Source organism: Stegostoma tigrinum, chromosome 8 (genome assembly GCF_030684315.1).
Source record: "Stegostoma tigrinum isolate sSteTig4 chromosome 8, sSteTig4.hap1, whole genome shotgun sequence".
Lineage (NCBI taxonomy): Eukaryota > Metazoa > Chordata > Chondrichthyes > Orectolobiformes > Stegostomatidae > Stegostoma > Stegostoma tigrinum.
In genome coordinates, this window is record NC_081361.1 from 95,741,103 (window position 1) to 95,765,094 (window position 23,992).

The 23,992-nt window shown below is 44.5% G+C and overlaps 1 protein-coding gene across 18 annotated transcripts in view; it reads left to right on the plus strand.

Moving 5' to 3' along the window:
• The window catches only part of adgrl2a (adhesion G protein-coupled receptor L2a), a 470,025-nt gene that overhangs the window by 72,710 nt on the left and 373,323 nt on the right, over positions 1-23,992 (plus strand). Inside the window, exon 1 of one of the 18 annotated variants that reach the window (XM_059648146.1) lies at positions 11,688-11,706. The exons of the other annotated variants lie outside the window; for them this stretch is intronic. The gene's annotated coding sequence lies outside the window, so the exon portion shown is untranslated. Of the gene's footprint in view, positions 1-11,687; positions 11,707-23,992 lie in introns of those variants that run through there. 18 annotated transcript variants of the gene reach the window in all.

Sequence of the window (23,992 nt, forward strand, 5' to 3'; positions counted from 1 at the left end):
TGTTCAACGAAACGCGTCAAGCAAACAGTCCCAAACCCTGCAGCTCCTGTCGCACGTTGGTTCATAAGACCATAAGAAATAGGAGTAGGCCATTTGGCCCCTCAATTCTGCTCCATCATTCATTAGGATCATGGCTGATCCAACATTCCTTGCATCACCCTTGCCCTCTAACCTTTGATTCCCCGACTGATCAAAAATCTATCTATCTCAGCCTTAAATATAAAAAAAAGCACGCTGCCTCTACAGCTCTTGTGTGGTGAATTCCGGAGACACTCCTCATCATGCCAGTCTTAAATTTGCACCCTTTTATTCTGAGACAATGCCCTCAAGTCCTAGAGTCTCCTATGAGGGGAAACTTCCTCTCAGCATTCATGCTATCAAGTCCCCTAATAAGCCTGTGTGTTTCAATGAGATCACCTCTTATTCTTCTGAGCTCTTGTGAGTAGAGTCCCAACCTGTTTGGCCTTTGCTCATAAGACATTTCCTCCATACCAGAAGTCATCTTAGTGAACCAACTCTGAAATGCGTTCAGTGAAATGATAAATAAGGGAACCAAAACTGCCGACCGTACTCCAGACGTGGCCTCACCAGCACTTTGTATAGTAGCAGTAAGACGTGCCTTCTCTTATGCTCCAAACCCTTTGAACTAAGGGCCAACATTCCATGAATCTTTCTGATTATAGCCTGCTGAATCTGCTAATCCCACAAGAGGTGGGGACTGAAAAAAGCAATGAAAGCAATTTTGCTGCAATTGTACAGTCTTGGTGAGATCACACCTGGAGTACTGAGTGCAGTTTCGGCCTCCTTATCTGAGGAAGGATGTGGCGATGGAGGGAGTGCAGTGAAGGTTTACCAGGCTGATTCCTGGGATGGTAGGAATGAAGTATGAAGAGAGGATTGATTAGAATTCTATTCACTGGAGTTTAGAAGAGTGAGGGGCCATCACAAGGAAACCTAACCCTGGCCCTAATAGGACTAGACAGGATACAGGCAGGAAGGATGTTCTGGGTGACCAGGGAGACTAGAGCCAGGGGTGACAGTCTAAGATTGCAGGGTAACCACTTATGTCTCTACTCGGAAAGTGATGATCCTGCGGAATTCTCTGCCACGGAAAGCGGTTGAGACCAAAACATTGACCGTTTGAACAATGGAGTTGGATATGATTTGTAAGGCCAGAGGATCAAGGGCATAGGGAGAATGTGAGAACAGGGGACCGAATAGCATGATCAGCCGTGATCATACTGCATGATAGAGTAGACTTGATGGGCCAAATGGACTACTGCTCATGTGTACTATGTGTTTTTTCCCTCTCTCCCTTCTTTTAGAGTTAATTTTTAACATCATCACACATTGGTTCTCTGTTCCATGACACACAGATGTACCCCTGTAGAAATACCTTTTGATATGCTAGGGTTATTATGAAGGGCGAACATGGGAGAATGGGGGTACAGAGGCAATAAAGCTTGAAAACAAATATTCAGAGCTTTTTATCTCTTTGCTACCCAGTTGCATGAAAGCATTGTGTGTCATCTCTGTTGGCAAACAATCAGACAGTCTTCCCACCCTTACAGGATCACTATGGAAGCTTCAGCCATTGAAAGTTAATCACCTCAATACTGCTGAGATAATCCATTTACGGAAGCAAAATTGTTTTTTTTCTGTTCAAACATACATTAAACTCTCATAATAACTCCACTTCCTCCAGGACAAAGCAACCCACTTGATTTGCATCCTATTCCACACTGTAAGCATTCAGTCCCTCCATCTACAATATAATCCACAGTGACTCCTTAAGGCTGTTTTAGAAATACCTTTCAAAAGTGCAGCCCCTACCAGCTACAAAGAGATGGGTATCAGATGTAGGGGATCGCTGCCACTTGCTGGCTCCCTTCCAAATCTCACACCATTCTGACCTGGAACAAACTAAAAACCAAAAGAACCGTGGATGTTTTAAATCAGAAACAAAAACAGAAGTTGCTGGAAGAGCTCAGCAGGTCTGGCAGCACTTGTGACCAAAAATTTGAGTTAATGTTTTGGGAAGCTGACCCTTCCTCAGAACTCAGATTTTCTCGGAACAGTGTTTTAATTCCTCCAGGGGTTCAAATTCTTGAACTGCTTTCCGGACGGAGTGTGGGTGTACTTATATCTGATGGCGTTCACTGTCACTTTCTCCGCTGCATTTGGGTGTTCAGCAATAAATGGCTTCCTAGCAGTGCCCAGATCTCAGGAATGAAAACAAAAGGGATTTATTTATTAAGTAAGGTGGCCTTCCTATGGATAGATGTAGAGTGCGAGGAGAGAAAATCATCAGGAGTACACTGTTGCCCATGTGGTAATACAAAGCAGAAAACTTGCCCAGGCTGAGAGACCAAATTGTCCTGGGCATGGTCTTTCCTAGAACAGGGTCAACAGATCGGGCTAATGGAAACTGAATGATTAATAGAATGGCACAGCACAGACGGAGACTATTTAACCCATCATGCCTCTGCTAGCCCTTCAGAGGAGCTTTCCAGTTTGCCCCTGCTCTCTCCATATAGCCCACAGCACTACAGATGCATTTGCAATTCTCCCAACAAAGGTGACTGTTCAATTTCTTTCCTTCTCCGTTTCAGCCGGTGCTTTGCAGAATGTTCTCTTAAAAAGCTCTCATTATTGTCCCTGAGATAACAGGGTGTAGAGCTGGATAAATATAGCAGGCCAAGCAGCATCAGAGGAGCAGGAAACCTGACGTTTCGTGTCCAGACCCTTCTTCAGAAAAAATTATTGTCCCTGGTTCTTTTGTCAGTCACCTTCATTTTTTTTCTCTTTGTCTGGTGACCGACACAACAATAGAGACAGACAGTTGCTTTGCATGCACTCCTTGTGGCCCGCAAGTTCTGCTTTTCTCTTTTGGCTGTCTCACTTGCCTCGCCGTGCATCTCTATTCAAGATTCTGTTCGTTGCAGCCCGAAGCGAACAGGAAAAGAACTTTGCTGCTAACTGTACATGATCGCAAGCCTGTTAGTTAGTGTTAACATGGCACCCCTGCAGTTTGGAACAATTCTCTAATCCTCTTTCTGCTAAGTAAGAGGGCTTAATGACTCCCCTAGCAGGGAGCGAACACTGCGCTGTGGAGAACAGTGTACTGCAGCTGTCAGTTTCTTTCCCTCGTCCCAATCTAAGTGATAACAGTGTTTGACAAGAACAGGTGCTCCGATATGGAGCCACCTGTGTGAATTTACTGAACTGAAGTGAGTTGGCTGGAACTGTAGCAAAATGGGCAAATAACATTGAAATGCGACTGCAATTCCTGAGGCCCGTCCTCCTTGGTATAATTATAATACGCTTAATACACTTGACATCAAGCAAAGTGAAGTACTTGTGAAGTGATGCTGTCCTGAGGAAAAATGTAGCTAGCTTATCTGTGCACAGCAAGGTTCCATAAACTGTAAACTGATAAACAACCTGTTTTGGTGATATTAGTTGAGATCTAAGTGGTGGCCCAGGCCCCGGAGAGAGCTCTCCTCCCCTGCCTATCTCTGAAATGGCCTCTTCTGTTCTTGGTTTAATGTCTCAGTCGAAAAGCAGAGCCTCTGACAGTGTAGCACACCCTTCTGACTTCGAGCAGTGTCAATCTCGAGAAGCGATCCATTGGAGTTAGCCTGGCAGAGAGACAGTGACAGTTGGACACACTGAGCCACAGCTGATCCTCTTTTTTTGTTTAAAAGAGAAAAACAGTCGTTTTAGTCGATCTTGTCCTGTGAGCAGGAGATGGGAGCAGGCAGTGTGAGACTACTAGCTCCTGTATCTTTGTTTAAATTCTGTTCAGATTGAACAGCCTGCCTGCCAGGAGGGACAATGCCACATTGTATGCAAGGTCTGCTTTCAGATCAGAATAATAGTGGTTTCTGTGTCGAGGAACCCAGCTTGTGAATGAATGCATGTTCCTTTTTTGAAGGGTTAGTCCCTTGATTAGAGACAAAAGCCTGCTTGATCCTGTGGCGTCTTACCCTTCAGTTTATTCTGTCACTGTTAGAATGCCGTGAAACTGGTTGTTCAGCAAAAGCAAGTTCATAAATTTTTGTAAACAAAATAACTTTTGAGGCAATATTCTCCTGTTAGGATTCATTATTTGCTCACGCTGCAGCCATTATGTTGGGCAGGAGCAGGCTAATTGACCTCAACAACAACTTAAATCATGCCTTTATGTAGCAAAGGGTCCCAGGATGTTTCATTGGAGCATTCTCAAGTCAAATTATTCTCTGCGCCATATTATACAACATGAGGAAGGTAGGGTTGAAGGCGGAAAGAGGGGTAGAAAGTCAGAGAGGCTTAGGGAGAGAATTCTGGAGTTTGTGTCCCAGGCAATTAAAGAGACAGTCTTCAATTAAAACATATAGAATAGGAGCAGAGGTTGACTATCAGCCCTTCGAGCCTGCATGCTATTAAGTTAGATCATGGCCAGTTTGTTTTGAATTTCCCATTCCAATCTATTCCCAATAACCCTGACTCTTATTCGGCATGGGAATCAGTCTACCTGAACCTGTAAAATGACTCACTAAACCCTGCCCCCACCTCGGAGGCAGTGAGGTCCAAAGTTGCGTAACACTCAGACAATAATCATAATCCACACCTTGGCTGAGGGAAGTGAATGACCTATCATCAGATTTGTGGACAACACGAAAAGTTTAGAGGCCAAGTGGTGAGAATAACATAATCAGGTCCGCAGAGGAATATAACCAGGTTGAGTGTGTGGGCAAACACTTGGCAGATAAAGTACTGTGTGGGAAAATGTGAGGTTATGTTGGAAGAGTGAAGGTCTCCAATTTCATCATCACCGTCTGAACCCCTACAGCCTAACTCTCACTGAGCTGTGTTCACCCCACTGCAGTGTGCCTGCTCACCTACATTGGCTTCCCAATCTGGAAGTGCTTCTGTTTTAAATTCCAAATCCTACCATGGCCTTGCCCTTCTCTATCAGTAATCTTCTTCAGTCCTACCACCCAAGATCTCTGTACACCTCGAATTCTGGCCTCTTGCACCTCCCCGATTTTAGTTGCTGTGTCGTTGGCGACCCTGCCTTCAGCCTGCCAAGCCCCCTTGCCTCCCTGCTCCCTCTCCTCCTTTCAGGATGGTCTTTAAAACCTCCATTTTTGATCACCTTCACTGAGTATCTCTGTGTGACTCACAGTCAAAGTTTGATCTTCTTTCTGTAAACCACCTTGGGCGTGTTCAAGGTGCTCTGTACAAATTGCAGCTGTGGAAAATCCCTAGTCAGACATTAGCGAGTTGCACCGTTCTAGCTGTCAGCCTCGTCATGCTTTGCTCTATCTAGTGGATGTTCCTAAGGTCACAATGGCCTGCTATTCTGGATTGCGTTCACAATCCACAGCAGGACCACTTTTTACCTCACGTCAGCATGAGTGACCATGATAGTGGAGCAGAATCATAGCCGTGCAAATATCTTCAAACGATACTTAAACCTGCCGGCAGTGTGCTCACATGATTCAAGGGCAGTAGTGCTGGGTGGACCCTTCTTCGTAGCAAGGCCTAAAAATTTTTCTAAGAAAAATGTCATATTCAAGGTGGACCCTTGACCATCTGACAGTGCCATCAGTTACTTCTGGACTTTGTTCCAACTGCATGCTACGATGTTCTGGTACTCCCTCTCTCCTTTCTTGCCTGGACATCTAGCCTGAAAGTAAACCTTCCGCAAAAAGATATCTAATCATTAAATGTGTGGATTGTCTGATGACATGCTGAGCCTGTATCCTCTGGGGTTCAGAAGAGTCAGAGGTGATTTAGTTGAAACATATATGATCCTGAGGGGACTTGACCAGGCAGATGGTGATAAGATATTTTCTCTAGTCGGAGAACCTAGCACTGGAATCATTGTTTAAAATTAGGGAGCGCACATTTAGGGCAAAGATGAGGAAACGTTTATTTTTCCTCTGAGGATTGTAAGTCTTTGAAATTCCCTTCCTTAAAAGGCATCGGATGCAGGATCTTTAAATATTTTTAAGGCAGACTTAGGTAGATTCTTGATGACCAAGGGGTTGAAAGATTATCGGGGGATATACAGGAATGTAGTGTTGGGGTTGAAATGGGTATATGAATAGGAAGGGTTTACAGGGATATGGGCCAAATGCTGGTGATTTTAGTTGTGATCTAAGTGTTGGCCCAGACCCGGGGACAGCTGCTCTTTCCTGCCTATCTCCAAAATAAAGTTAAGCGATTTCTTCTGTTCTTGGTTTAATGCCTCGGTTGATTAGTTAATCAGTAGATGAATTTCGCATATCCGGTCGGCAAGGATGAGTTAGACCAAAGGGTCTGTTTCCATGCTGTACATTTCTGAATTTTTTTTACTCTAAATTAGATGGGCCATGATTTTGCAGAATGGCCTACCCCAGGCCCTTGTTTATGTGTTTATATTGTGCCAACAGGCTTGGGAGGGTATGGTTCGGTTATGGTCGCTATTGGAAGCCTAGTTGTGAAGTGGAAACTCATGCCTTTGTAAGGTGCAGTACAGGACATGCTACTAAATTCAGAATATTTTCAACTTGTAGTTCAAACAACGAACAATTAACCCATCATGACCTTCCTTCAGTGCTGGAAGTTTAACAGCTCATGAATTCAAATGATTGGAATATGCATGGAATACCAGATTGCCCAAGCTGTTGGTTACCTGCCCAGATTGCTCACTTACTCTTTGTAGGTCTGCATCATTTATTCATTTCATTGAATTGCTGATAATTGCTTTGGCATGTCCTGTACAACCTTAAAGGTGGCATTTACTTTTCAGTTTTCGAGCACTTTTCAGTCTTACTGACTTCAGTCGTCCCTTCTCCCTGACCTTTAGTCACTTGTGGGATGTGAGCATTGCTGGCTGGCCAGTATTTATTGCTCGATCCGAGATGCCCTTGAGAAGGTGGTGGTGAGCTGCCTTCCTGAAGCGCTGCAGTCCATGCTGTACAAGGACACCCTCAGTGCTGTTTGGGAGGGAATCCCAGGATTTCGACCCACTGACACCGAAAGGACAGCAATATGTTTCCAAGTCAGGTTGGTAAGTGGCTTGGAGGGGAATTTACAGTTGGTGGTGTTCCCGTATATCGACTGCCCTTATCCTTCGAGAAGGAAGTGGTTGTGTGTTTGAAAGGTGCTGTCTGAGGATATTGGGTGAATTTGTTGCAGATAATACACACTGTTGCGACTAAACAGTTGTGGTAGAGGGTGTGGATGTTTGGATGTGAAGCCAGTCAAGCAGTCTGCTTTGTCCCGGATAGTGTCAAACTTCTTGAATGTTTTTGACACTGCACCCATCCAGGCAAGTGGGGAGTATTCCATCACACTTCTCACTTGTGCCTTGTTGATGGTGGACAGGCTTTGGGGAGCCAGGTGAGTTGCTTGCTGCAGTATTCCTGGTGTCTGACTTGTTCCTGTAGCCCCTGTGTTTATGTGCCAAGTCCAGTTTCTGGTCAATGGTAAGTCCAAGGACTTTGACAATAGGGGATTTGCTAAAGGGAGGGGTTTACTAAAGTGGGGAGGTGATGGCCTGGTGGTATTATTGCTGAACAGTTAATCCAAAGACCCAGATAATGTTCTAGAAACCTGGGTTCGAACCCCATCACAGCAGATGGTGGAATTTGACCTCAGTAAATATCTGGAATTAAGAATCCAATGCTGACCGTAAATCCATTGTTGATTTTTTTTTTGACAATCTGGTTCATGAATGCCCTTTAGGGAAGGAAACTGCCATCCTTACCTGGCTTGTGACTCCAGCACCACAGCAGTGTGATTGACTCTTAACTGTCCCCTCAGTAATTAGGAATGGGCAGTAAATACTGCCTGGCCAGCGACTCCTGCACTCCATCAATGAATGAAAAAGAACTGGCAGTAACACCAGTGAATGTCAAGCCGCTTGTCAGCCTGATCCTGGATATTTTTCAGATCTTATTGCATTTGAACACAGAATGCTTCAGTAAGTGAGGAGTTGAGACCGGTGATGAATATTATGCAATCATTGCTCATAGAATCCGTGCAGTACGGAAGCAGGCCGTTTGGCCCATCAGGCCCGCACTGACCCTCTGAACAGCATCTCACCCTAACCCAAACCCCTACCATGTCTCTGTAACCCTGCATTTCCCATGGCTAACACACCCAACCTGCACTTCTTTGCAGTGCTAACCACTGACCCACCGTGCCGCCCCAATCATCGGTGAACATCCCCATTTCTGATCTTCTCTTGGAAGTCATTGATGAAGCAATTGAAGATGTTTGGGCCGAGGATACCACCCTAAGGAACTCCTGCAGAGATGTCCTGGAGCTGAGATGATTGATCTCCCACAACCATAACCATCTTCTTATGTGCCAGATATGACTCCAACCAACAGAGAATTCTCCCCCCATACCCATTGATTCCAGTTTCGCTCGAGCTCCTTGTTGCCACACTCGGTCAAATGCAGCATTGATGTCAAGGGCTGTCACTCTCATCTCACCTCTGGAATTCACTTCTTTTGCCCCAGGTTTGAACCAAGGCTATAATGAAGTCAGAATCTGAGTGACCCTGGTGGAACCTAAACTGTGCATCACTGAGCAGGTTATTGCTGAGCAGGTGTGAGCTGTCTCTCAATTTTCCCTTTGCTTTTCCACCTGGGTGAATCCTGACACATTATACATTAGTTTAGAGATAGTAGGAACTGCTGATGCTGAAGAACCTGAGATAATACAGTGCAGAGCTGGATAAACACTGCAGGTCAGGCAGCATCAGAGGTGCAGGAAAGCTGAATCTTCTTCCGAAAAGTTTGACTTGCTTCAGCAGGATAGAAATGTTAACCTGGAATAATACTGACCAGAACGAGAGGATGACCAATAATTAGGTGACGTTTTGTAGAATGTTGAGCGTGGAATTGGCCCAATTAGTTACTTTCATTCCAACGCTGCAACACGTGTGCATGTAACTCTATCAGAATACCCATCTACTCCTTTATCCCTTCCATGTTTATTTAGCTTAAAACGTATCTGAGCCTCATCAAGACCACATGTTTAACATTACGAGCTCAGAGGAGCTCTAGATTCTTAGCCGTTCAGAGCTGTCTTGCCCTGGCACCTGTAACCCACAAATATCAGCTGTTCCTGCGACATGTGTGTGTTTCATCCTCGTTCAGAGCTCTTTGTTCGTGACCTCCCTTGCTGTGGGTGCTCTCTGGGTTGATTCCATTTTTTTCTCCTGCTCAGCTGCCTGCAGACACGAAGTCTACACAAAAAAAAACTGAAAGAACTGCGGATGCTGTAAATCAGGAATGAAAGCAGAAGTTGCTGGAAAAGTTCAGCAAGTCTGGCAGCATCTGTAAAAAAAAAAAAAAATCGGTTAACCTTTTGGATCCGGTGACCCTTCCTCAGAACATTCCTCACAAAGTCTATCTCTCATTGTACAGGGGAACTGTAAGCAGAATGTTGACTTTCTCTTGCTCTCTGTGTGGTGCACGTTGCTTTCCGAGCCTAAGAGTGCTAACAGGAGAATGAATAATCTCCACCTTTTACAGCAGGCAGTGAAGAAAGCTAATGGCATGCTGGCCTTCATAACAAGAGGAATTGAGTATAGGAGCAAAGAGGTCCTTCTGCAGCTGTACAGGGCCCTGGTGAGACCGCACCCGGAGTATTGTGTGCAGTTTTCGTCTCCAAATTTGAGGAAGGACATTTTGGCTATTGAGGGAGTGCAGCATAGGTTCACGTGGTCAATTCCCGGAATGGCGGGACTATCATATGTTGAAAGATTGGAGCGACTGGGCTTGTATACACTTGAGTTTAGAAGGATGAGAGGGGATCTGATTGAGACGTATAAGATTATTAAGGGATTGGACACTCTGGAGGCAGGAAGCATGTTTCCGCTGATGGGTGAGCCCAGAACCAGAGGATACAGTTTAAAAATAAGGAGTAGGCCATTTAGAACAGAGTTGAGGAGAAACTTCTTCACCCAGAGAGTGGCTGATATATGGAATGCTCTGCCCCAGAAGGCAGTGGAGGCCAAGTCTCTGGATAGTTTCAAGAAAGAGATGGATAGAGCTGTTAAAGATAGTGAAATCAAGCATTATGAGGATAAGGCAGGAACAGGATACCGATTGTGGATGATCAGCCTTGATCATAATGCATGGTGGTGCTGGCTCAAAGGGCCAGATGGCCTACTCCAGCACCTATTGTCTATTGCCTATTGCCCATTGTCACCTCAGCTCACTGACTAGAAGCCTCTGTTGGACTGGTCACTTATTAAATAAAGTTTGCAAAGATTCGGCCATCGTAAAATCCCTATGCTGTGGAAGCAGGCCATTTGGCCGATCGAGTCCGCTCCAACCCTCCGAAGAACATTTCATCCACACCTATACTATCCCTGTATTTCCCATGGCCAGCCCACCTAAGCTGCACATGTTTGGACTGTGGGAGGAAACAAGAGCGCCTGGGGGAGACTTTTTTGTTTCTTTATTCATTCATGGGATGAGGACATCACTGGCCAGGCAGCATTTATTTCCCGTCCCCTAATTACCCAGTGGACAGTTAAGAGTCAACCACTTTGCTGTAGGTCTGGAGTCACATGTAGGCCAGACCAGATGTAGATGGTAGTTTCCTTCCCTAAAGGATATTAGTGAACCAGATGTGTTTTCCCGACAATCGACAATGGATTCACAGTCATTGTTAGATTCTTAAATCCAGATATTTATTGAATTCAAATCCGACCATTGAGCTTGGTGGGATTTGAACCTGAGTCTCACACAGATGTGAGGACAATGTGCAAACTCAACGCGGACACTCACCGAAACTGGGGCCCTGGTGCTGCGAGGCAGCAAAGCTAACACAGAGCCACCGCGCCACCCCAAATGATCTCTCCCTTTCCCAGCCGTGGGAGGCTACGCTTCCTGGTAGGTGCTCACTAACAGCAGCAAGTGGGAACAGTGCCATTTCACTTCTCGTGTCAAAGTCAGAATATCCAATGACACTCCAGAGTGCCCCGACTCTGAACAGCCCCAGCTTAGTTCACAAGGGTAAAAAAAAATCCCACAATACCTGTATTTTACTTTCCATTGTTGTGTTGTTTGATCAAAAGTGGAAAGTTATGTTTTTACATGTACCCGTCAGCAACTCGTATGAGATTATTAATGCCTTCCTGTTTCCCAGCAATGACATCACACTGGTTGCTATGCGTTGGGCCCCAGTTTACAAACAAGTAGAAATATTATACTTGTGTGGGCTCATCTGAGATTTCATTTCATTATCGCAGGGATGGGTTTGTAGGAACTGGGTGGTGTAGTGCATTGCAAACTGGCCTTATCTCTTATACCGCCTGCCCTTGTCTGACCGATCACGTCCCAGCTGCCGTGCGTCTCCTGCCCGTGGATGAATGTGGGGAGTCTCAGTTGGTTCTGAGCGAGCCCTTACCAGTGTCTCAAACCTACCTCGAGGATTGACTCCTTTGACTGTGAGTCTGTTGGAGGGAGGAATGGAGTGTGCAGCACAGGGGAAGTGGGCAGACTTGTTCCTAATAAGACAAAGGAGACCCAAATGACTATAGAGATGTCAAAAGGGGAAGCCAAATAAGTACAGAGCGTGTGAGAAGAGACTGTGTGCAAGGGCGTCCAAAATTGCTATGTGAATGGAAAAAGAGTGTTAAGAAGGATAAGTATTGTAGGTGAGACACTGCAAAAGGAATTCAGGCATGGAACCAGGGGCATGGTCCAGGTATGAAGTGCTTATTTTGAATCTGTCTTTATCAAAGAAATCGTTACTGAAGTTAGATGTGTTTTCTTGGGTAAAACACCATTGTCAGAGTGATAAGTTCTGACAACTGTACTGTGTAATAGCCCATACAATATATATCTCAAAGACTGGCTTCTTGTTGAAACAGATTTATTGATGTTTATTTACAACACTTAAATGTTTACGCTGGTGTAGAATCATATAGTACAGATGAGACCTTCAACACTGTATCGCTGAAAATACACCACTAACCACACTAGTCCCTCCTTATCGCACCTGGCCCATTATGACATTTTAAGTGCTCATTCAGGTACCTTTTAAAGGTTGTGAGGCTTCCTGCCTCAGCTAGCCTCCTGACGGGGCATCCCTCAGTTATAAGATCGAAGATCTCAGACTGACACACAGTTTGTATTGTATGCTTCAAACTACGCAGTGTGACACATGGCCAGTGGCACAGTTCATGGGGTTGTGCCTGTCCTAGGTGAGGCTGGGCATCTTTATACTGGAGTGTCACTATGTAATCTCAAACGAGCACAGCCTTTCTGGATTGTGCAGTCGCACAATGCAGTGGAGGTAGATCTATTATTGGATTGATTAAAGATTGTTAAAGAGGGGAAAGCTGGCTGTATTTCTCATTGATATGTCACCGGGATCAGGTGAATTGCTTCTGAAGATAGAGAGGGAAGTGAGGTTACAAATGATGGAGCTACCTTGGGCATTATCTTCCAGTTTTCTTTAGATGAGGAGGAGGGGGTTGTATCAGAAGACTGAAGAATTATAAGTGTTTCACTTTGTTGAGGATAAGGAAGTTGAGGATAATGCCTGCAGTACACGCCAGTCATTTTCATTTTGTTGGTAAGAAAATGTTCACATATCCATCATCATAATCTCAGGACAAAGTTAGCAGTCACTTGAATAAATTTAGATTAGCTAAATGAAAAGAGGGTGACGTTTTGTCAAGCAAGATGTATTTTAGCTGACCTGATTGAGTTGTTTAGTGAGGTTACAGAGTGTTGATGAGGTGGTTGATGTGCTGTTTCTGGACTTCCTAAAGACAGTTGATAAGACGTCATACAACAGACTTGTCTGCAAAGCTGACAAAGCTTGTCAGGTATCCCCTTGCCCCATAATGTCACCCCAGCCGTTACAGAATCCTTACAACACAGATAGAGACCATTCAGCCTGTTTGAATCTGCATCAGCTCTCCAACGAGCATCCCATCCAGATGCTATTCCCCATAAACCCACATTAACTACATCCAATCCACCTAACCTGCACACTTTTGGTCTGTAGGTGGAAACCGGGAGGAAACTCCGGGGAGAATGTAGGAACTCCGCACAGTCACCTGAGGATGGAATTGAGCCCAGGTCCCTGGTGCTGCAAAAAGCAGTGCCAATCACTGAGCCACCGTGCCACCCTGAGCTTTTCGCCTTCTGCCCCGCCAGCCTTCCCTCGAATCCTTTATTTCTTCTTCTATGCGACACAAACATCTTTATTCTTCCATTGTTCTCTAATCCCACCAGCTTTACCTTTCAGTCTAACCCGAACATACTGCCTCTGAACTGCCGTTATCACACTTTTGAATACCTCTGACTTATCAGATGCCCCTTTACCTGCGAACTGTCTACTCCAATCAATTTTTAAAAATTCATTCATGGGATGAGGGCGTTGCTGGCGAGGCAGCATTTATTGCCCATCCGTAATAGCCCAGAGGGAAGTTCAGAGTCATCCATATTGCTGTCGGCCTGGAGTCACATGTAGGCCAGACCAGATAAGGACATTAGTGAACCAGATTGGCTTTTCCGACAATCGACAATGGATTCACAGTCATCATTAGACTCTTAATTCCAGATATTTATTGAATTCAAATTCCACCATCTGCCATCGTGGGATTTGAACCCAGGTCCCCAGAACATTGTCTGGGTCCCTGTATTAACAGTAGAGCGATAAAGCGTTGCCTCCCCGTTTTGAAAGTTGTTGTCTCATACCGGTTAAAATTTACTTTACTCTAATTTAAATCTTTAATTTTTTTTTATGGAAAGCTTATCCTTTTCCATAACAATTTTAAAATAAATAGAATTATGCTCACTGGACCCAAAGCGTTCCCCCACTATCACTTCACTCACTTGCCCTGCCTTATTTCCCAAGACAAGGTCAAGTTTTTGCTCCATCTCTTGTAGGAGCATTTACATAGTGATGTAGAAAATTTTCTTGAATACATTTAATTGCCACTGGTGAGAATTTCCTGTGCGCAAGCTGGTTGTGGTGTTTCATGTGTTGCAATTATGACAAAAAGTTTTGAAAATGCAAAGTTACATCCTGAGATGCTGAAAAGCATTTCACAAAAGGTGATGGAGATAGTAGGAACTGCCAATGCTGGAGAATCTGAAGAAGGGTCTCGACCCGAAACGTCAAGCTTTCCTGCTCCTCTGATGCTGCTTGGCTGTGTTCATCCAGCTTCGCACTGTATTATCTCATAAATGACAATTCCTTTTTTATTTTGTACTTCACCTGGCCCAGGAATGACTGAGACTGATAGGCAAAAACATTTGATTCGTTAGCGCCAGTTTCTGTCCCAGGAGCTCATTCCTCGTGTGTACTTGGGAGAAAAGGCCACAACTTTCCAAATGCATTAATGAGTATCCTCCATTCCAGCAGGCTAACCAAAATGAATGTGTAGAACAGCCGGTCGCATAATGAATGACAAAGTGCTGGTCTTGTCCGAGCATCAGCGGCTCCCTGTAATTAGAAAATATTCACTTTGAATTTGATTTTCACAGCCCAAATGAAATTATTTTTTGAACAGAATAGGAACTGGCGTCAGGAATTCTCAAGAGGTCAGTGTGATTAAAGGACGGGCCACAGGATTTAAAGTGTTCCCTGCAGATTACCTGCCACTATTATCGGGGGCGCAAAAACAGAAGTTACTGAAAATATTCAGCAGGTCTGGCAGCGAAGAGAAAATCAAGAGACAACGTTTTGGATCTGGTGACCCTTCCTCAGGATGCTTCAGTTCTGAGGAAGGGTCACCGGGCCTGAAACGTTAACCCCGATTTCTGTCCACAGACACTGCCAGACTTGCTGAACTTTTCCGGCAACTTCTGTTTTTGTTTCTGAGTTACAGCATCCACAGCCCTTTAGGCTTTTATTTACTTATTGTGGGGTGCTCAGGTCAGGAGCTTGGAGGGTGATTAATGGAAATGGTCAGAATTTCTGATCTCCAGGTTAATGCTCCTCCCCCTTGAGAAGAATTAACACGCGACAATAAGTTAGTTTGGGGTGGTGTTATCACTGGACACAAAATGGCTGCTACGTCGGCTTTTGTAACTGCAAATGGAAGAAGATCCTTTGGCCCCTTTAGTTTGTTCAGCTGCTACGCTGTGAGATGATGGCCTTGTGACCTGACCAGTGTTAACAGCTGAATCTGAGAGCGGACATTGTTTTTGAATTGCATTTTGCAATGTTTCTGAGGAGCTGTAGTTCATTGTTGTGTGAATGTGAGGTCACTTTTCTTTAACGTGTTGTTTCAATTATCATGACTTCTGTTTCAGCTGTGAATTCTGTCCCTGTTTTTATTGTATTATCTATGTACAGTGCAGTGTGTGAAGGATAGTTGCAACCCTGACCGAGGACAGAGTTTCAGCCTGTGGCTGAAGGGGAAAATACCCAATCATTTCCATTCTGTCTGTCATTTTGGTATGACTGGATATTCAGATTGGGGTTGCATCAATGTGACAGTAAGTCACAGAGTTGTAGCAGTCCACTCAGCCCCTTCAGCCCATCAGGTCTGGGCCAGTTAAAAAACAAGCTGTTCTAATCCCATTTTCCAGTACTTGGCCCATAACCTTGTAAGCGTTGGCATCCCAATTACGCACCTAAATAATTCTTCAATGTTATGAGGATCTCTGCTTCTACTACCTTTACAGACAGTGAGTTCCAGGTTCCCACTATCATCTGAGTGAAGAGAAAATACTTTCCTTGCATCCCCTTCCAATTCCTGCCCCTTACCTTAAATGAGATGACTGTGCCAATATCACTCTGTAAAAGTACTTAGAGTCATACAGCACGGAAGCAGACCCTTCCACGCCAACCATGTTTCCCAAACTAAAATAGCCCCATCTGCCTGTGTTTGACCCATATCTCTCTAAACCTTTCCTGTTCATGTACCTGTTCAAATGTCTTTTTAAATGTTGTAACTGTACCTGCATCTGCCACTTCATCTGGAAGTCCTGACCTGAAAGGCCAACTTTCCTGCTCCTCTGATGCTTCTTGGTCTGCTGTGTTCCTCCAGCTCCACACTGTGATATTTCCTCTGGAAGTTAGTTATACAAAGCTGTATTGATGTCAGGCTCCCTCTAAGGCAGCAGCTGGTCAGTTTAGGTCCTGGGCCCAGCAATTGAGCGTCAAGGGCTGGACTGAAGACAACACCCAATTCTGTGGAGATGTTGCACAGTCAGAGAACCATTGTTTGGTTTCAGTGTTCCATCGAGGGCTAAGGTAGCCATGAAAAAGTATGACTTACGGTACTGTTTCAAAGTAGAAGTGAGGTGTTTTCTGCTTTCTCTCTCTTTCTCTCACTGCAGATCTCTCTCACTCCCTCTCCCTCTCTTTCACTGCCCCCCACCTCTCTCTCTCTCACTCACTCTCTCTCTCTCTCTCTCTCTCTCTCTCTCTGTTTGTCTCCTTTCCTCAACCCATTTCCCACTCAAAACCAATATGCATCTTCCAACAGTATTGTAAAACCAGGTTTGGTGGTATCAGATTGCTGTTTGTAGGACCTTGCTGTGCACAAATTGTTCCCTTTCCTACATTACGCTTAGTGGTCAGGAAACACTTTGGGGCACCCTGGCCTCGGTAAGAACCAAGGTCCCTGTCAATTGTCCCTTTTTTCAATTTGTGAAAACCCAGTGTTTGTCAGCTTTCTCAGATGGAAGGCTTGCGGAAGGCTTCCATATCCCACAAGATCTGTCAAAAAAAGGCATGGTCTTTTTCAGGTACAGTCAATGATGCCATGTGTCTGTTTGTCCATAGCAAGATCTTACTGAGAACAAAGAGACCAGTTGTTGAGAGGATTTGGTGGTGCTGTGGATATGTCAATGGATGAATAATCCAGAGGCCCAGACTATGGGCCTGGGTTTCAATCACACCATAGCGCTGGTCAAATTTTAATTTGAATGATAAGTCAGGAATATCAAGCCAGTCACTGGAATGGTGACCATGAAACTATCATGGATGATGCGAAAACCCATCAGCTTCATGAATGTCCGTTTTGAGGGAGAGAAATTTCCCATCCTTAGCTGTTTGGGATACCTAGTGAAGATGTCTGCAAATCTAAACTGCCCTCAGAAATGGCCGAGCAAGACACTGTATTCAAGTGCAGTTAGGGATAAGCAATAAATGGTGGTCTTCCAATAACACCAAAATCCAATGAAGCAATAAAGAAGGAAAAAATACATTTCGTTGATATGGGTCAAAGATTAAATGTTTGCCAATTACAAGGATACCATCTTCCTTTTTGAAGTAGTGCCTTGGGATGTTTTACTCCTTCTGAGAGGGCAGGAAGATTTCTCTTCTGAAAGACGGAAACCCTTGATACTGCAAGTACCTTGCTGCATTCCTTTAGCTTGCATGTACAGTTTTTTATTTCCATGCAATTGAGAGGCACTGTCCTTTTGGCTGACCCGTAAAAGTGTGACCTTGTGTGATAGCTGTCCGGAAAAGCATTGCAAGGTCTCCTGAAGTCACCGTCCACCATTTGACATTCCCCACATGTTTGTGGGGTCTTACTGATTGCAGGTTGATGGTGGCCTTCCTAACCATGGTGGCGTGCATGTTGAAAAATGACTTATTATCTGCTGAGGCTCTTCTGATGTCCGTGAAATTTCTGTATGCAGTTTGGCGACTCTCCAAATCTGTAAGTTGTTAATAAATCAAGCCTCGCACTGTACTGTGAGGAACTGGCGAGATACTAGTGCGCATTTCCTGAATTGTGCACAGGCACTTGCTTTGATGTTAAATGTTCCTCCAGTTTAATTAGACCATGTACAGTATTTAATATATCTTTCCATGTTCATTTGCTCCAATGCGCAGCCCATGCAGCAATCAAAAGGTCAAATGCTAATTGATTCTGACATCTAAACAAATTAAGACAGCTCAACGTAAAGCAAAACTTGGTTTAAATTTGATTGCATGCTCATTGTTATGGATCACCCACAGTGCAACAATGAACAACTTTCTTTTAACACCATGCTCTGGTGGCATATAAAGCAGTGGCGAAAGGCATAAAATGCATTCGACGTTGCTGGGAACTTTATTGCTTGCAAGTTGGATGCCTTCTGTCCTACAGTGACTGGATTTCCAAATTCCGTTGGAAGTGAACTCACCGTAATCCCGCTCTCTCATTCGGTTAACTGGTAGTGAGCAGTTCTGGGCTCCATATCTGAGGAAGTGTATGCTGACCTTGGTTGTGGGTGGGGGCGGGGGGGTGGTCCAGAAGATGTCTACAAGAGTGATGCAGGGAATGAAAGGCTTGGCATATGATGAGCAGTTGAGGACTCTGGGTCTATATTTGATACAGTTTAGAAGAATGAGGAGGGGATCTGACTGTGACTTACAAAATACTGTGAAGCCTGGACAGAGTGGATGTGGAGAAGATGTTTCCACCAGGAGGAGAGACTTGAACCTGAGGGCACAGCCTCAGAGTGAAGGGATGACCCTTTAGAACTGAGAAGAAGAGGGTGGTGAATCGGTGGAATTCATTGCTGAAGAGTCTGTGGAGGCCAAGTCATTGATGGTATTTAAGTATGAGATGGATCGGTTCTTGATTAATAAAGGTTACAGGGAGAAGGCACGAGAATGGTATTGAGAAACGTATCAGCTATGATCGAATAGCAGAGCAGACTTGATGGGCCGAGTGGCCTAATTCTGCTCCTGTATGTCACGGTCTTAAACCTGACAGTCACCATGCCTCAAGTGAGGAGAAAACTCAAGAAATTGGGGACCTTTCTGGTAGCTGCACTTAGTGCAGGGATTCGATTCTTGTTATTGTCATCACTCTGCATTGCAAGCCAGCCATCCAACCAATGAAGCTAACTGGACAAGCCATGCCTACCCCTGCCCACTGAATGTTTTCCAAAAGGAACCAGCGATAGTCTTTATGCATAAGAGATCAAAGGGTATGGGGAGAAAGTGGGAACAGGAGACTGAGTTGGATGATCAGCCATGATCATATTGAATAGCAGAGCAGGCTCGAAGAGTCTATTCCTCCTTTTTTCCTGGGTGTTTTTGTTCGTATTTTGCCACAGCACCATGGGGTTAGAAAGAAGAAAATTGCAAACTTGCAAGGCTGTGTGTGAGGGGCTGTCAGCTAATCAGGGAGATGTGAAATGTTGTTGCTTGTTACTCATGAGGATTGCTCTCGGGTGCAGTAGAAGAAGAGAGCAAAAAAAAATTGCTAAAAGGAAAAGGCTGGCTCCCATTAAACTGTAATAATGAAAAAGACAAAATGAGAAAGCTGCTGGGGATTTGCAGGAAACAGAAAAATGGAAATTCCATGCTCCCCCGCCCAACCCGTCGACTCCGGATCCATTCAGCAAATGGTTCAGCATTAGTAATTCAAATGGATTGCAGAGCATTGTCCGAACCTCCCATTGTGTTAAGAAGAGCTGAGCTCCCTGCACATCTGCTGCAGTGGGACAGACATTTACTTTGGAAGAGTTTACGCAAAGGACACTTTGTGGCCGAGGAGCAGAGAACAAGTAACGGGATTTTGCAATTCTGTAATCTCTTACAGCAACAAGATGAGTGTCACTCCTGTGGAACAAACAGACTCATGACTGCTTGGGGTAAAGTTTCTGCTTTGGAACAGTAAGGATGTTGTGCTTATCATGGTTGGTTAGTTATCAGATCAAGTTTCCATTGAAATTTATTTGAATAATCACAAACATAAAATGCTTGTTGGTTCAGACCAATCAGGTAGAGTAACAAAACATAATTGTTTTCATCAGGAGGATTTCTTCATGTATGTTTAAGAGTGAATACTGGCTGTGGTTTTATTAATGCAGCTGAAAATGTTCTATTGACAAAAATGACCATTTTCTTCATAAGTGTATTTCTATGTGTGAATAGTCTTCGTCAAAATCACTAAACCCTTCTTCAAAAAAGTACTGAATCACTTAACATCTTTGTTAGTGTTCCCTTATCGGTTTCTTGGTCAATTAGATACTTTATTGTATTCATACACAGGATGAGGGTTCACTGACTTGATCAATGTTTATTCCCCATTTTTTTAATTGTCCTGGTGAGGGTGGTGATGTTTTGATTCTAGAACTGCTGCAGTCCATCCCGGGTTTAGGGATATTACAGTGCCCTTAGGAAGGAACTTGTAGGATTTTGACCCAGTGAAAATGAACTAATGACGATATGTTTCCAAGTCAAGATGGTGAGAGGCTTGGAGGGGAACTTGCAGGGATTGGTATTCTCATGTATCTGCTGCCCTTGTCCTTCTAGATGGAAGTGGTCATGGATTTGGAAGGTGCTGTCTGAGGATCTTTGGTGGATTTTTGTTGCATCCTGTTGACAGTGCACACTGGTACTAGTGAGCATCGGTGGTGGAGGGAGTGGATGTTTGTGGATGTGGTGCCAATCAAGCGGGCTGCTTTGTCCTGGATGGTATCAAACGTCGTGAGTGTTGTTGGGGCTGCCCTCATCCAGGCAAAGGGATTCATCACTTTTCATTCACGGCTTGTTTTAATAAGCCAGCCCAGGCAGAATAGACTAAGTGAATAATTGACTGTGATTCCGACTTGAGTGATAGTGGTCTTCAGCATTGAAATAGGTCCTTCAGCCCATGCCGCCCAGTTTTCACAATTAAACTGGCCCCATTTGTGTTTGGTCCATATCCCTCCATACCTATCCCACGCATGTACCTGTCTAAATGTTTCGTAAATGACAAAGTTGTACTCCCTTCTGCCATTAACTCAGGCAACCCGTTCCAGACGCTCACCACCCTCTGCCTGAAAGAAATTGCCACTCTGGACCCTTTTGTATCTCTCCCCTCTCACCTTAAACCTATGCCCTCTAGTTTTGGACCCCCCTACCATCTGGAAAAACAGTTGGCTATCTACCTTGTATGTGCCTCTCATGATTTTATATACCTCAATAGGTCACCCCTCAGTCTCCTGCTGTCCAGGGACAAAGAATCCCCAGCCTATTCAAACTCAAACCTTTCAGTCCAGGTAGCATCCTAGTAAATCTTTTCTGCACTCTCTCTAGACTAGTACCTCCATAGAAAATACGTCAGCAATGGGACACTGACGAAGAGTCACTCATCACTGAATTCCTCGCCTTTGGTCTGCTCTTGAGGTTACAGTACATGTGTGGCTAGTCCACTTCAGGTTTGATCAGTGAAAACCTCCAGGGTGTTGATGCTGGGATATTCAGTGACAGTAATGCCATTAATTTCAAGGGGCCATGATTAGACCTTTCTGACCTTGACTTCTAAAACCTGTTGACTATCCCCTGAGAGTTCATTATAATGAGTGTAATTTTGCCAAGCCTCCTCGTACCAGCACCATTGATGGATCCTTGTGATTTTGACCTTGGTATGGGGACAGGGCCTGATCTGGGCAAATTTTGGAGAGAATAAGGCACACACAAGTGGTTTGGCCCAGGTATGTGGCATGACAGTCATTTACAATTTTGCGAGTTTGGCTGATTCAGGCTGAGTTTTGCTGATGTGGCTGGCTTCTGTAGTTGGTACAAGCCCTACCCACAGCCGAGTGTGTTACGCCAATTGTACTCACGATAACATCAGCAGAATGCGTTCCAATGGGAATATGAGACCAATTTGCATCTTTTGCTACCTGAAAGCAACTTTCCCAAACAATCTCTGGTCATGGGTTTACAACATAGAACAGTACAGCAAAGGTGGAAGCTCATTTTACTCACTGACAACAACTGCTGACAGTCATTTATCTTGCAACTTAATGGCAGTGATACATCAGAAAGTAGTTTTCTCAGAAACATTTATCAGACAAAACTGAACGAGTCCATTAGACTGTAAGATGAAGGAGCAGAAGTAGGCCATTTGGCCCATCAAGTCTGCTCACTGAGCTCACGGCTGACCTGATAATCTTCAACATCACTTTCTACTGCCTCTTCCCCACTACAGCAATCTTCTACCTATTCTGATCACTGCACTAAAAGTCAGCCTCTTTCAGGGCATTTAAGCGGCTATTAGATAGGCACATGGATGATAGTATAAGGTAGAGGTGGAGGTTAGATAGACCTTAGGTTTAGGGTAGAAGTTCGGCATGACATCGTGGGGTGAACGGCCTGCACTCTAGGATAAGGCAGATTTTTAGGCCTCTTCCCCATAACCCTTGGTTCCATTCCTGATTTGAAACCAAATCTGTCTTCGCTGTAGTCTGAAACATTCTGACCTTTCTGGGCCCTGAATTCCTTCCCTGAACTTCTGTGTTACTGTCTCTGTTCCTTTTCAGTTGTTCCTTTAAACTCTACTTTGTTGACTAAGCTTTTAATCACTTCTGCCAGTGTCTCTTCATATGACTATGTTCATGTGTTAAGTATATTCAAGACTGAGATAGATTTTGTTTTAAATCAGGAAGGGAACCAAGGTTTATGGGGAAGAGGCAGTAGAAAGTGATGCTGAAGATTATCAGATCAGCCGTGAGCTCATTGAGCAGACTTGATGGGCCAAATGGCCTACTTCTGCTCCTTCATCTTACAGTCTAATGGACTCGTTCAGTTTTGTCTGATAAATGTTTCTGAGAAAACTACTTTCTGATGTATCACTGCCATTAAGTTGCTAGATAAATGAATGTCAGCAGTTGTTGTCAGTGAGTAAAATGAGCTTCCACCTTTGTTAAGTCCGAATAATTCTGAGGGTGAGGGAGGGGATAAAAACACATCAGGAATTTTCCTGCCAGTCTATGGAAGAACTGCAGAAATCCTGATGACTGTGATGTTTCTCCAGCAACTCTCAAGACCAGTGTCACTAAAATCCAAGCCTCCGTGCTGGTCGACGGAAGGAATGTTAATCACGCTTGGCTCACGCGTTCAGCTGGTCCAACAAAAACAGAAATTGCTGGAAAAGCTCAGCAGGTCTGTGGAGCGAATGCTGAGCTTTTCCAGTAATTTCTGTTTTTGACTCTGATTTACAGCAACCACAGTTCCTTAGGCTTTTAGTTAGCTGAGCCAAGTTGTTTTAGTTTTCTTTATTCTTTCATCAGATATTGGTGTTCATAAATAATAGCTTGGTGTAAATTTGAAGGAAAATGGTATATGAGTTGGATGTTGGAGAAATAAATGCTACAGTCACACACTGAAGACTCAGTTTCTTGGATCGTAAATTCATCGTGCAAATTGACAGTTCATTTGTCAATCTTTCTGGTTTGCTTTATTCGTACTTGAAGGGTGGTCCCTGTCCCAGACTCGCATTTTTACAGTGACTTGTCAAGCTGAAAAAGCACAGCGTCGGAGAAGCAGAAAAGTCAACATTTCGGGCTGAAACCCTTCACCAGGACTGGGGAAGGGGACGGGAGTCCAGAAATAAATAGAAGGAGGAGGATGGGGCTCGGGGGAGGACATATGAGATGCAGATGTGAATGTAGGTAGGGGGGTTATTGTGGTTGGTCAGTGGGAAGGGTGGAGTGGGTAGGCGAGTATAAAGTTGGACAGGTTGATGGAGAAGGGATTTTGAAGTTGGTGAAGTCAATATTCAGGCCATTGGGCTGTTAGCTCCCAAGGCGAAATATGGGGTGTTGTTCCTCCAGTTTATATTTGGCCTCACTCTGACAGTGGAGGAGGCATCTATGTTGGGGAGACCAAACACAGATTCGCGGACTGATTCGCAGAGCATCAGGGCTCTGCATGCGCTAACCAACCTGACCCTTCTATTGCCATCCACTTTAACTCCTCCTCTTTGCATTAAAATCTCTCCACCCTCAACCAGTTCATCTTCTGACTCACCTATCCTGTCCATCCTTCCCACTGACCAACCATAATAACCCTTACCTGCATCTACCTATCTCCATCCCACCTACCCTCCTCCAGCTCCACCCGCTCCCTCTATTTATTTGTGGGCTCCCCTTCCTATCCCCAGTCCTGATGAAGGGTTTTAGCCCAAAACATTGACTTCCCTACTCCTCTCATGCTGCCTGATCTGCTATGCTTTCCCAGCTTCACGTTTATTGACTCTAGCGCCCAGCATCTTCAGTCCTTAGTGTCTCCAAGTTTCTACATTGTC